Genomic DNA, 11,278 nt, shown 5'->3' with positions numbered 1-11,278 from the left:
GGCCACTTCCCCTGATCATCCCTCATGTGTATTTAGTCTCTGTGTTTCATACAGTCTGTCTGGCGTCGTCTGTGTTATCACCCCCCTGTGTTCCACCCTCGATGTTTCCATGCCCGGTCTGTTGTGTTCTCAGTCATAGTTCATAGTTCAACCTTAGTTCATTCCCAGTTTAGGTTTCTGTTTAGTTTTGCTTTTGTGCTGCCCTTATCCTTGTTCATTTCTCTTGCATAACCAGCCACAAATAAAGGCTCGCTTTTTGTTAAAGTTCACTACGGCATCCTCGGTTTGTGTTCGCTCCTGGGCCCACCGCACGCATTCCGCACGGTCTGCCTCCGCAGACTGTGACAGTAAGGTCTGAAAATCTGCTGAATAGCAAAAGACCACAGGGAAAGCTAAAGGCTAGGCCTGAAACTCTGATTGTGGGTGACTCTGCCGTAAAGGATGTACAAAGGATGTGCGGTAAGAACACTAAAGTCCTCTGCTTTCCTAACGATATGGTCAACAACCTGAAGGAGAGAATTCTTCAAATTGCAGATGAATATCCAACTGTGACAAACATTGTTCTGCATACAGGGTCAAACGATGTGTCCAAACAACAGTCGGAGGTTCTGAAACGGGACTTTATTGGATTATTAAATACTGTAAACTCTCTGAATGCAGCTGTATTCATCAGTGGACCTGTACCGCCGGTCAGAGGAGGAGACGAGAGATTCAGCAGGTTGTTTACACTGAATAAATGGCTTATATCAGCATGTGCTGACCACTCAGTGCATTTTATCGACAACTTTAATATTTTTTGGGAACGCAGGCATCTGTTCAAAGCAAATGGATTTAATTTTAACAAGTCAGGGGTGAAACTGTTCACCTCCAACTTGTTTCATTCCATACGTCATCCATCTGTGCTTGGTGCCAAGGCTGAGATAAACGAGGAGTTATCTCATAAAGAGGAACAAACAGTACTCCAAGAACAGACAAAGCCCAGCAGAAACCTTGAGGAGGAGCTCCATTTGCCCCCACCCGGGAAGAGCCTCAGAAAGGAAAGACATCTAAGGCATCTGAGGAAGAGCCTCAGAAAGGAGAGACATCGAAGGCAAGAAGAGGGGTCCCTATTTGCCTCCAACTCTCTCAACAATACCAACAACCAGGACAAGGGACCACGACCTTCCCCAGTCCCCCAAACCCCTGACAGGCCATCACCCTCCTCCCCCTCCCTTTCTCCCTCCTCCCCACACCTGAAATTCACTGAGGAGATGATAGAGCGGGTCAATGCTGGGCTCAGATCTACCCCCCGTCCCAATCCCTTTTTGTCCCCCATAAACCCCCCACCAGAGCGGCCAAAGGTTCGCCATCGAGCCCCACCCTCAACAGAGCAATCGAAGTCACATTGCCCAGCCTCGCCCCCCTTAGTTCCTCTTCATGCCCTGTCTCCGCAGTCTGATGTGTGATGTGTGAAGGGTCCGGGCTGTGAGGATTATGGCAGTGGTGACTTTTCCCAGGAGAAGCTGGGACCCTGTTTACTAGAAGGTTTTAAAATTTCTGTACTTTTAGGTGACAGGAGACATGCGGCCTGGTCAAAACACAGAGAGCTGCACTCTAAAAGATCTTTAAACATAGTAAACATACCTTGTGTGCCACAGACTGCTCCCAAACACGAGGGGACAAGTAATACCTCTAAAACACTTAAGTTGGCTTTATTAAACGTTAGATCTTTAGCTGGGAAAACATTTTTAATTAATGATTTAATCACTGAGCACAGCCTTGATTTTATGTTTTTAACTGAAACTTGGTTGGACCAAAGTAACAGTGGAGCTGTTCTCATCGAGACGACCCCTCCTAACTACAGTTTTATCAGTGAGGCCAGGGTGAGCAGGAGAGGAGGAGGGGTTGCTGTCTTATTTAATGAATCATTTCAATGTAAGCAGCTATCTCCTGGAAGTTTTCAGTCTTTTGAATATGTGGCTTTACAGCTGAAGGCCCCATCCAAAGTTGTGTTTCTTAATGTTTACAGGCCTCCCAAATACTGCACAGACTTTTTTAATGACCTCAGTGAACTGCTGTCTGTGATCTGTGTTGATTTTGACTGTGTAATTATTGTGTGTGTGTGTCAGTGGCAGCTGAACTTCATTCGACCATGGCCTGCAATGACTTTGCCAAATTCTTCACAGAAAAAATCCAAAAAATTAGACAAGCAATTGGTACATCAACAGCAGATCCAGGATATGTACTGTGTCCACCAAAAAACTGTTTAAACACCATGAAACAGTTTCAACCTATTAACAGCAAAGACCTGGAGGACATCTTAGGTAAACTGAACTCCTCCTCCTGCTGTTTAGATGTCCTGCCAACAAGTTTTTTCAAAAAGGTCTCAAAGACTTTAGAGTCAGACCTGTTACAAATCGTCAACTTTTCTTTATTATCAGGTGTGTTTCCAGAATCACTAAAAACTGCTGTAATCAAACCTATACTGAAAAAGGACAATCTTGACAAGACACAAATGAACAACTACAGGCCGATCCCAAATCTCCCATTTTTAAGTAAGATCATTGAAAAAGCAGTTTCTCAACAGCTCAGTTACTTCTTAAAACAGAATAATTGCTACGATGCCTTCCAGTCAGGTTTTAGACAGAACCACAGCACTGAAACCGCTCTGACCAAAGTGTTTAATGACATATGTCTGAACACAGACAGTGGAAAAATGTCAGTCTTAGTTTTACTGGATCTCAGTGCAGCATTTGATACAGTTGACCACAACATATTACTCAAACGACTGGAGAACTGGACAGGTCTTTCAGGAACTGTACTAAACTGGTTCAAAACATACTTAGAAAACAGGAAATACTTTGTATCAATAGGTAACTTCACATCTGAGCAGACAAGTATCACATGTGGAGTTCCCCAAGGTTCCATCTTGGGACCCCCTCTGTTTAACATTTACATGCTCCCACTGGCACAGATTATAAAGAACAACAAAATAAACTATCATAGCTATGCAGATGACACACAAATATATATCACAATGTCACCAGGAGACCGAGGCCCTGTACAGGCTCTTGGTAAATGCATTGAGGAAATCAATGACTGGTTGTGCCACAATTTTCTCCAGCTAAACAAAAACAAAACTGAGGTAATAGTCTTTGGCGCCAAAGAAAAACGATTACAGGTCACCAGAGAACTTCAATCTATACATCTAAAAACCACAAACCAGGCGAGAAATTTGGGTGTAGTGATGGATGCAGACCTAAACTTAGAAAAACACATTAAGACAATAACAAAGTCAGCTTACTATCACCTCAAGAATATTTCAAGGATAAAAGATCTGATGTCTCAACAGGACCTGGAAAAACTAGTCCATGCATTCATCTTTAGTAGGCTTGACTACTGTAACAGCATCTTTACAGGTCTACCTAAAAAATCAGTCAGACAACTACAGCTCATTCAGAACTCTGCTGCTCGAGTCCTCACTAAGACCAAAAAAGTGGACCACATCAGTCCAGCTCTGAGGTCTTTACACTGGCTGCCTGTCCGTCAGAGGATAGACTTTAAAGTTCTAATGCTGGTCTATAAAGCTCTGAATGGTTTAGGACCAAAATACATCAGTGACCTCCTGACCCAGTATGAACCTTCCAGATCCCTCAGGTCATCTGGATCTGGTCTTTTATCAGTTCCCAGAGTCAGAACCAGACACGGAGAAGCTGCATTCAGCTTCTATGCTCCTTATATCTGGAACAAACTCCCAGAAAGCCTCAGATCAGCTGAAACACTCAGTTTATTTAAATCCAGGTTGAAGACTCACCTGTTCTCAGCTGCATTTGAATAAAGCACCAAATCCACACTTTTAAGCTTAAATTTCAAAACTTACATTTAACTACTGATTTTATCTATTGTTCTGATTTTATCTGTTTTGATTTTATATACTGTTTTGTTTGTTTGTTTGTTTGTTAATTAGTTAGTTAGTTTATTTGCTTGTTTTAATCAATTTTAAATCATGCTTTTTATTTGTTCTTGTTTCTAATGTCTCTGTAAAGCACTTTGAATCACCTTGTTGTTGAATTGTGCTATACAAATAAACTTGCCTTGCCTTGCCTTGCCTTGCCTTCTAGCCACATGGGAGGAGTCTGGGAGAGGCAGATTCGGACAATAAGAAATGTTCTGAAATCCATTCTTGACCAGTCAGTGTCACGGTTGTTAAAGAGTGGACTCAGGCGCGGAGCTCAGAAATAATGACAGTGCATTTATTTACAGTGCAGCAAGGTGACAACAGTTCAAATGTGCAACAATGGTGATAGTGCGTCCCTCCTTCCGCGTAAGCCCGTGCGTGGTAGTGAGTGCCCGTCTCTCCTCCAAGTGCTTCCTTAGTGTCCGTAAATCCTCTGTCAATCCCTGGGTGAACACACACACACGACAGCAGAATGAGTACGAAGATCAGACAGCACTTCAATAACGTTAGCGACTCGAAAACACTACCAGGCTTAGTGCAATACTCCAGCGCTGTCTGTCGCTCAGCCACACCATTAAGTAGCCCTGCTGAAGATGGTAGTTGATTGGCAGCAGCTGGTGGATTGACTGCAGGTGCGGCAGCTCCGGGCGACAGCACTTCCGGGTCGGAGGTAGCCTGTTGCTAGGTTACCTCCTAACACATCACAGCGGAGCCGGAGGGGAAGACAGGGCGATAGGAGAGACACATACACACCCACACAGATATACACACACTGGCAGGTCGACCGGTCAGGGCACCGTCAGATCCTGACAGTCAGCTTCAAGATTAGACACTTCATCATTGAGAACGTTCATGTATGAAGCTATGGCAATAGTGAACAGTCGACCACTGACTGTACAGTCTATCAACGACCCTGTAGGACTGGAGCCGTTGACACCCAACCATATTTTGATGATGAAATCAGCAGTGATCTCACCACCACCTGGAGAATTCGCTAAAGAAGATCTCTACCTCCAGAAAAGATGGAAACGAGTACAATATTTGGCGAATGTATTTTGGACAAGGTGGAGAAAGGAATATCTGTTAAACCTGCAACAGAGAAGCAAATGGAATAAAAACAGAAGAAATGCAAAAATAAATGACATTGTGTTATTACAAGAAGACTGTCTTCCAAGAAATCAATGGAAACTCGCCAAAGTTGTGGAAGTCACTCCAGGAGCTGACGGTAGAGTCAGAAAAGTTAAGCTTCTCGTTGGTGACTCTACTAGAGACAATAAGGGGAAGCACACAACTAAGACGATTTTAGAGAGACCCATACATAAGACTATACTTTTACTTGAAGCAGAGTAAAAACTAAATATAATGTTTATTGGTTAACCTTCGCTAAGTTCATTGTTGGGTCAAATTCCTTTAGGATCACACATGCTGTTGCGATAGTGTGATGGTGGGAGTGTAACAGTTGGTGAAATGTTATTATTTGACCACTAGGCGGAACTCTTGTAATGATAATGTAATTAACGCATTTTATTTTGTATGTTTTATTTTTGTGTTGAGCATGTTAACATTTTCCTTTTTTGCCTATCAGATTGGTGTACAGTTAATTTGATACATGGAAAATAACCGGTTAATTTTGTAAGTATAAGGTAAGGGCAGAGGTCACTTCCTGTTTTGGGAAGTAAGGTCAGAGAACAGTGGCGTGCACAGACATTTTGGGGGGCAAGTGCTCCAGGGGGGAAAAAGGGCACTTTTTGCATATGTGGAAAACCTTTTCTTTGTATAATAAAAAAAATCGCACAGGTTAAATGCAATTTGACTTTTATTTTCTCCTTTCTCAGCCTCTCTTTCCTAGGCATTATGCTTGCTGAAATTAGTAAATAAATAGACCAAAATGTATGAGAACGAATAAGACTGACTGTGGTCATTACAAGAACAGGGCAGAATGGTCGTTTTCACAGGCAATTGGGAACTGCCTATTTTTCCTTTAGCAAATTAATGTGTTAATGTTGCCAATATGTTACACCAAAAAAAATTAACATGTCTAACCAGTGCTTCTCAAAACTTTTAACATGCACCACCCCCAACACCGTACCCTTCAAACTACCAATAACAACGTCACTGTTCTGTCACAATCAGGTCACAACACAGTGCGTAAATGTCTGCGAGCATCGCTGAGTCAGTAACAACCAGTTAGGCTAAAGACTGCATCTTTAGACAGTTGGACGGTGTTCTAACTTTCTCACAGGAGATGTCACACAGCGGAAATTTGTGTTTTTATGTTTTATCAATCTGTGTATTGGTACATAGTGTTGATTTTATTTGCATGATTTTATTGGGATATTTATATTGCATGTTTGTTTATTGATATTTATACTGCATGGTTTTATCCTCATATTTATATTTGTGTTAATGTTGTACCATGTTCCTTTAACCCACTGTGGACTAAACAGATAATTGTAGGCACCTGTGAGGTGGGGGCGTTCCCCAAGGTGGCCTATCAGCCGCCAGGTTGACCTGTTAAAGGGGATGGTGAGCGCAGAGACAAAAGGAGAGAGGAGTGACGCACGAAGGGTGGGGAGGCGAAAAAGGAACGCGTGCAACCCCGCACGTGTGTGGAACGAACTGCTGCCTGACTGTGGGGCGCCGCGAGTTGTTCGGCGATCCAGTCCTAACGGCAGGAACGGCAACAGTGGGTGGCGATGGCTGCAATGCACGACAGGGCAGGGATGCCCCTCTGCCTGCATCTGACGGTGAGACTAGGGAGGCCGTGTTCAGGTGTGGAGTGGGGCGGGACTGTGCGGCGACGCGCTGTCAGGAGGAGACAGGTCTGCGATAGGAGCCCCCTCCCTGGTCTGTTGCTGACGAGTTTTACCATACTGGAAGAGAAGTTCCTCTCCTGTCTCTTTCATATAAGGACCATTCGCCCATGTGTGGCTGGACTGTGGGATTATGGGACTGTGGGAGAGTGGTTTTAGTATGTGGAAAACATGTTTTAGCCTTGTTTTAATGGTGTATAGTTATTTCTGCCGGCAGGGTTTTTAGCGGGTTGCAACACTACTTTTATTGTATACGGGGATTTTGGCTTGTATTTGGGGTTCTGACTGTGTTTTATCCTGAAAATAAATGGTGTGTTTGAGGCCAGCTTAGTTTCTGTGCCCTGAGCGCTGACCCGCTCACTCCCCTTTGCGCTTGTATGTATAAAGTCGTGGTGGTGAAGATTTAGGTCCACCAGTCTTAGCGGCTACAGAGACACCTACTAAAGACAGTCAAAGACATTAATTTCAATCTTACCAAAGTAGGACAGTATGACGTTAGTTATGGAAAGGCTAATCCACAAAAACGGAGAAACGTCCATAATTCTATTATTCATAATCATGTCAAGGTTTTAGGTTTTTCTGCAGTTCCATCTCTAAAAAGTGTGATGTCTTCCCGTCACTGACTTCAGTTTGAAAACTCTTTATTTATTCACACATTTCCGTGAGATCATCCTAAAATTTGTAACGAAAAATGGGCTCAAAAGAGCCCTCTGCCTAACGGCGTGTAGCCTATAGCATAACGTGATATTTTCAATAGTGTATGCAAAAAGGTCGGAATTGATGGAGAGTGGGGGTTGCCTAAATGGTTTAGGTTACATTTTAAATGTGTCGTTTTTTTTTTTTTTTTGTTTATCCATATGGATGGATGGAGGGGGCAAGCTGGCAAAGTTTGTCATGTGCAGTTTCTGACAAGCTACTTCACAACAAAACAATTGCAGGTTGGTCTTAGAGGGCAAACAGAATAATTTCACTCGATTCATGGGTTACCCGACTGGTTGGGAAGGGAAAGAGCTGCCGTGTTGTCCGCCGTGGCTCCCAGTCGCTATAGTTAGCCTACTATGCCTACTCCAAGTAGTCCTATGTCATGCCGCTGCTACACGCTTCACAACAAATGAACTGCAAGCGTGTTCACGTGACACGGTGACGGTGAAAAAGCGACAGGGTTCGGGTGTCTTTGAAGAAGGGGCACAAATCAAGCCATTATTTTCACACCTTTTTAAATCGCGCAGCTTTTTAAAAAAAAATAAATAAAAAATCACGTCTTTCAAAAGGGCACTTTTTTGGACTGAGGGCAAAAGGGCAAGTGCTTCAGCACCACCTTGTCTCTATCTGTGCACGCCAGTGTCAGAGAAGCTGCTCATGGTGACGGTCTAGCCGTGTGAATGTTAAAGAAGAAACAAGTCCTAAGTTCCAATTACACCGGTTTGTCTACTTGCAGGCCAAAGTGGTATGTTTGTTTATATTTTGTGAATTTTATATTGTAATATGTTTTAATGCTGAAATATAATTTTCTTGTACATTTGTATTCACCAGTTCTACGGTGTACCTGTGTACGTTAAGAGAAGCACAGTAAACATCAGTAAAGAAGAACTCTCGTGTCTCTCGTGTATGTGTACAAGCCGGCATAATGTGTGTGTATCTGTTAATATCTGGATGTGTGCAGACTTATGTACCTTAGTTTGTACATGTGTGGAGATCTGAGGTTGGCTGGTAGGGTGGACCTCTGCACATAATCACAAGTGTGTGCAAGCATTTCCATCTTAGGATTTCTTGGAATTTGGTTTCTTTGGGGGAGTTTGTCAGAGTTTTACCCCTGATACTGCTGGAGAAACAGAAGCTCACTCAGGAACGAAGTCACACAGAGCTCAGGTTTTCACTCGCGAGAGGGAAGCAGTTGTCTCCAACCCATTTCAACTTCCTTTCCCCCTTCAAGTTGTTTTTATTGGTTACACACATGAACGCACATAAAGCATGTTGCTGTATTACCTATATCTGGTTACAAAGTGTAATTGTGCTGTGAAAGCATGGTTATACAATGAGTGGTTATATGATGGGAGTGCAGCTCTCCCAGATTGTTGTCGGTAGAATCTGTTGTCTGTGAAGGTTCTCAGTCACCCAGGTCATTGTAGTTTAAGGAGCTTGGAAAGAAAAGCGTCTGGACTTCTTTGAGTTGCCTGAAGACGTTTCACCTCTCACCCGGGAAGCTTCTTCAGTTCTAAGGTCAAATGGTGGAGAGTCCCAGATTTAAACCCAGTGGGAGTTTCCCCCCAGAGAAGGACAAAGGACCCCCTGGTGATCCTCTACCTAATCACATGAGCTAAGGTGTGAAAGTGGGTGTGGGTCCCAATCAGCCCATTGTGAAACCTGGCCCCACCCTATCATGTGATTTCCTGAGGTCAGAGGGCCCAGGATGTGAGTGGGCGTTAAAGCATCTGGGAAGGGATCTCAAAACTGGATTATAGATGGCAGACAGTTGGTGTCGTAAACCACCGCCTCTGTTCAAAGATGGTCGCTCACAGTGGACGTAAATGGCTTCTTTCACTCCTCTTTCAAACCATCTGTCCTCTCTGTCCAAAATGTGAACATTGGCATCCTCGAAAGAATGACCTTTGTCCTTTAGATGCAGATGAACTGCTGAGTCTTGTCCCGTGGAGGTGGCTCTTCTATGTTGTGCCATGCACTTGTGAAGTGGCTGTTTGGTCTCTCCGATGTAGAGGTCTGGGCATTCTCGCCCATGGCTCCCCCGTGTCACCTTTGGCTCTCGGAGGAGGCGGATGCACTTTTTCTCCTCTCCCTTATCTTCCCTGCTTATGTCCTTGTCTAGTCTCGTGTTTTTTTTGTATTTTTCCTGGAACATTCTCTCACAGTCTGTTCTCTAAAACCTAAAAGAGGAATTATGGATTGGATCAACTGGTCCTTAAATGCAATTGACACCCCTTTCTCAACGAGAAGTTTGGGCTTGGGTGAGCCTGAGTGCTGAACATATCTACCTGTTCGGAACCATGATAACAGGTTTCTGGCTGATCGGAGCTGGCTTGGCCCTGACTTATTGAAGAATTAAGAAATGGGGGTTTGAACCGGCTGTTCAAACCCCCACAAGGCTGCCCGCTGGGATTGGAACGATGGGAGAGGCGTGAGTTTCTCAAAATGGGCTCATTGAGTCAGCACGGATAAGATCTTGGAGAGGCTACGGCTGCTGTGAATACTCAGAATAAGATCTCTGACTGCAGACTGGATACATCTCGGAAGGGCTAGCCCGGAATAACATCTCTGGGCGCAAATCGGATGACATCTCGGGGAGGCACACTGCCGTGAGTTCTCAGAAATTGGCTTCTTGAGTACAAGAAATGACAACATCACAGAACGCAAGTATGGCGAAGCTCGCGGCTCTCCAACGGGAGATTGAGAGACCAGTGTTGGATTGTAGAACTGCTTTGAAATTCATATGAGCTGTTCGCACTAAAGTAAAAATACCATCACTTATGCGGATACCCCTTTGGCGCCAGCTGCAAGGCCGGAGCTGAACAAAACACCCTGATAACGACTGTGTTTAGTCTGTTCCTTCCCATTCCATGCAAGGCCACCTGAGTTGGCTGGAAGACTGTTTACTTAGCCTGGCAGGGCGAAGGACACTGTCTCAGCTGAACTATGGACACACACACACACATATATACTGATACTGATAAGCACTCACTGACGCATCACCCTCCCTACCCCGGATCCAACACCACCTCCAACGCTTACCTCCCCTCTGATGTGGACATCGGGTCAGTTGGAGGCGCAGTCGAAGATTGCAGCGGTCCCAGATCAGATGTACACACTGGAACTCTTTCCCATGTTGCTGTCTGTGTTTATTGTGCTATGGTGTGTTGATATCTGTGCATTCCTGTATTATCCTTCTGTGTTACACATTTCGATGTTTTTTTCCCTCACTACCTAGCTTGACCTGTCTCCCCAGTGTGATGTTTGTGTATTGTATGTACAGTCGGCAAGGTCTGTCATCTCGGTTGTGGGCAAAAGACCTGCAACTGACAAATAAAGGCTATCTCATCATCTCATCTCATCTCATCTCATGTTTTTGTCTGTAGAAACCCTCGTTGTATTTGAAATATGTAGTGGTGAGGCAGAGGTCTAACAGTGTGCAAATCTGATCGGGTGTGAGGTTGGTCCTGTCTTCCAAGGAGCTGTCTTCTTGTAGTCGTTTTCTGACAGTCTCCACTGCCTCCGTAGTGGGTATGCAAGTGAAGAGGGAGACTACATCAAAGGACACCATGGTTTCACCTGGGTCCAGGGTAAGTTTCTGGACCTTGTCGGTGAAGTCGGTGGAGTTCTTGATGTGATGTGGGGTGTTCCCCACAAGAGGTGCTAGGACAGTAGCAAGGTGTTTCGAGATGTTGTAAGTGGCTGAGTTTATGCTACTGACAATGGGTCTGAGTGGGACACCTTCCTTGTGGATCTTAGGAAGTCCGTAAATGCAGGGTATGGCATCCCCTGGGTAGAGGCGGTGATATGTAAGTAGAATCTGTTC

General features: G+C 44.3%; 1 long non-coding RNA gene across 1 annotated transcript; it reads left to right on the top strand.

The window, feature by feature from the left end:
* The first annotated feature begins 5,709 nt into the window (after positions 1-5,709).
* Positions 5,710-7,982, top strand: LOC120736849. Its single transcript, XR_005696619.1, has 2 exons — positions 5,710-6,070; positions 7,521-7,982. It is a non-coding gene; the product is annotated as an uncharacterized LOC120736849 (long non-coding RNA).
* Positions 7,983-11,278: the final 3,296 nt, after the last annotated feature.

This window comes from Simochromis diagramma, unplaced genomic scaffold (assembly GCF_900408965.1).
Source record: "Simochromis diagramma unplaced genomic scaffold, fSimDia1.1 OVJJ01000197.1, whole genome shotgun sequence".
NCBI classification, from domain to species: domain Eukaryota; kingdom Metazoa; phylum Chordata; class Actinopteri; order Cichliformes; family Cichlidae; genus Simochromis; species Simochromis diagramma.
This window is presented reverse-complemented; position numbering and strand designations above follow the sequence as displayed.